Here is a 3578-nt window from a genome sequence, read left to right as displayed (position 1 = left end):
TGAGAAGCTTTCTATCCGGAATGTTGTCTCTTGGAATGCATTCAGTGCACGATACACGCAACAGGAGCAGGGCTATAAAGCTCTTGGCTGCTTTCAGCGGGGATGCAAAGTGAGGGCGTCTCTCCAAATGCAAACACATAAGCGTGCATCAAGATGCTGATATTGGCCTATAGATTAATCACTATGATATTGTTAGTCAGGGGTTGTTGCCAACAATTTCCATGCTTGGAAATGCCTTGGTCGATATGTTTGCCACATGTGGTGCAGGATGTCGTCTTTCGGAACACACTGATTGTAGGATATGCCTGACAAGGGTACAGGAAGCTATCGTGCTTGGCACTGTCTTGGTCGTTATGTATGCTTAATGTGGTGCGCTTGAGAAAGCACAAAAAGTGCTTGAGGAGATTCCTTTCGTGTATGCTAGTTTGTTGGTTGGTTCTCACGCCCTTTACTGGTGCAAATTGGAGCCCTGCTGCAGAGTGCTGCGCTTCCCGTCCAAGATTTCATCTCCCTCTCTCTCTACAGACTAAGGCAATTTCATGAGATAGCCCAAGACAATTTGGAAAAAGACTCTGTCCTTGGAACTGCTTTGGTCGACATGCCATTTGCATTTGGTGCAGTCGCGAAAGCATGACACATTCTTGGGAAGCTTTCTCCAGGATTGGGATGGGATGCGGTCTCTTGGTATGCACTTATTGTTGCAGGACATGTGTCAAATGGGGTGTATTCATGGGAGAGCCTATGAAATCACCTATGCATGCATCTTGAAGGCATGTGGCACAAGATGTTGATATGGACACAAAAATCAATTACGTTGTTTGTCAGAGTCTGTTGTAAAAAGTTGTCATGCTTGGCACTATCTTGGTTGATATGTATGTCAAATTGCATGCGCTTGAGAAAGATGTCGTGCTTGGCATTGTCTTGGTCGATATGTATGCCAAATGTGGAGCACTTTAAAAAGCACAAAAAGCGCTTCAGGAGCTTCTTGTCTGGAATGTTGCCTCTCGAAATGCACTGATTGGGGATGTGCACAACAATAGTAGCGCCAGAGTCCGGAGTGTGGACTCTTGGAATGTAGTGATTTCAGGATGCTCTAGATTGTTCTCAGCAGATGCAATCACCTGTACCCGAGCTGAGACCCTCCATTTGGGCATGAATAGACAGCGTAGCTAATCGACGAGCTTGGAAGGCCATTAGTACCAAAGGAGATGCAAGAAAATTGGCAAAACCACTATGATGTCCAGGTAGGGTAGTTTTACATAGACACATGGCAACAACGTTACATGACACTCTCAAAACATGCTACTGCTCTCTCTACAATGAAGCTATAGGTCAGCTTCATTGTCACACGTTAGACGAGCATATTCATCATGAAGCAGATCAGCTCTTCCTAGACAGTTCCAGAAGTCAATTGGATGGTTGGTGCACATGCTGCATCACAAAAGGCAGAACAAAGCTTTGATGAAAAGGATGCTGGCTGTGTAGATGACTTCAGGAATGATGTTTGCGAGGTGGTCATTGGCCATGCATGCATGAGACCTTGCAAGCTCTTGTAGTAAACAATGTCTCTACTGTTGCATTGAACATGGCTCAAGATCGGGATCAAGATAGGGAGGAGTTTGCATTTTCGAAGAAGAGACACAATTGTTTTCCGTGCCTACATTACTGTCTTTGTTGTGACCTATAGGAAAAGTCTTATGATCTCCTACAGTTGCTATGGACAACTTTCCAGCTAGGTTGGCGACTCCATCCGGGACAATATTGTATAGATTGATATTTTAAGCGGATTATACTTCATCCAGGTTTATACTAGTGAGGTAGTGAGTTAAATTGAGCAAACATAATGTCTATGCAGCTACTAGGAACAAGGAAATTTTCCACCCCAAGTAGAAAGTTTAAGGCTAGAAGCTTGGGACTGACACATGGACACTTTTTGACCAATCTAAGTGCAGAGTCTGCAGAGTCTACGACATGTTTTCAGCACTGACTGCTCCGAGCTTGACCCTAAATACTAAACATCCCCATGTGTTTGTGTTATGTGTGAGAAGTAGTTGGCCTAAGGTGGACGCCATTGGGCCCCGCAGCCCAGATGGCCCAGTAAGACCCAAAGATGAGTGAGGAACTCACCACCCAGCGTGAGCTGCTCCAGGTGTTCAGCTGTCTTGTTACTTGGTGAGCCAAAGGTTCTTTTCCCTCTCTTTGAACCCACAAGCCACCACGTGGCATTTGCACAATACCTTTAAAAAAAACAAGACATCGCATTGACGCGTCAAAAGCTCTATGACAGCTATTTATATTTATATATATATAAAAACGTTGTGCACGTACCTGCTCTGCACTGTGTGCAATCGAATTTCGAAAGCGAGACGCAGAAGCAGTTTGAAATTCTCGAGGTTTGCGTCAAGCCACTCTTTAAAAGAGAGAGAGAGAGAGAGAGAGAATTTGTGAAAGAACGTTTGTCCTGCTCCTGCTCCGTTTGTTTCTCTTTCGTAGACGATGGCTATAGCGGCATAAGGCGAGCTTTGCCTTGAAAGGCACGAAGTTTTTGAGATCCCCACAGCGATGAATTTGGTTCAAGGAATGGAGTGCCTCACGTTTAATGGCGAAGACAAAGGAAACGGGGGAAGGCATCTCGTCTATGGCAGCGTTGGTTGCTCTCCGGCCACTAGCGTCTGTATGGGCATGACACGGGCCATGCACAACGCGGTGAAGTGCGGCTTTTAGCTGACCGGCAGCCTGTATAATCAAGTGACGAAGGATGAACAAGTCATCATCACCGAGCTCAACACAACTATATCGACAACTATAATGGGCAACTTTATTGCGTCCTTTACAGTAGCAACTTCATAATCTCCAACTGCGATATCAACCTCTCTTCCATCAGCAATCTCACCGCCACCTGCAAGGATACTTCCATGGCGCCCACCCCTACCTCCCTCAACCTAGACACCTGCTTCTACGATGACGGTTGCCGGTCATTTGTTCATCTCTCTAAACCAAGCTCTCATTATGGCTTTTGCTCATTATAGCAACCAATCCCTTTCTACATCCCTTTCTACATTCCGTTTACTGGCTTAGCAGCATCTTTGAGAGAGAGAGAGAGAGAGAGAGAGAGAGTTAAACGAGAGAGAGGCCGTCTCGGTCTCGGACTCTCCATCTCTCTCAGCGTTTCTAAGAAACGAGCGACGTTGCAATACCGAGCACCATGAAAAGCTTCTAAAAAAACAGACCCATGAAAATCTTCTAATTATCAGTTGTGCTATCTACAACAGTGAGAAGCAGTGCTCGAGCATGGTCAAGAGCAGGACATGGCAAGAATGCAAGCCAAGCTCTCGCTTTGCATACGGCGAGCGTGGTGAAATTGTACATTGTAGTAGAGCTAGTAGTAATGGGGAAGCGGATCCAAAAGTAGAAGAGCAGGAGAAGGAGATGAGGAGGAAAGAGGCAATTTTGTGGTGCTGCGTTCACTTCCCTGCTAGATCAGGGTGTCGGCTGGACAGGAGTGTGTGGAGGCATGCAAGTCATGGCGTGAGTTATGACTTAGGGCACTGGGCATGAGACCTGGATCGCGGTGATTA

The 3578-nt window shown here is 45.9% G+C and overlaps 1 pseudogene; it reads left to right on the top strand.

Moving 5' to 3' along the window:
* The first annotated feature begins 1415 nt into the window (after positions 1 to 1415).
* On the top strand, positions 1416 to 1987 carry LOC147452996 (uncharacterized; annotated as a pseudogene).
* Positions 1988 to 3578: the final 1591 nt, after the last annotated feature.

This window comes from Adiantum capillus-veneris, chromosome 8 (genome assembly GCF_014529385.1).
Source record: "Adiantum capillus-veneris isolate H3 chromosome 8, ASM1452938v2, whole genome shotgun sequence".
Taxonomy (NCBI): domain Eukaryota; kingdom Viridiplantae; phylum Streptophyta; class Polypodiopsida; order Polypodiales; family Pteridaceae; genus Adiantum; species Adiantum capillus-veneris.
This window is presented reverse-complemented; position numbering and strand designations above follow the sequence as displayed.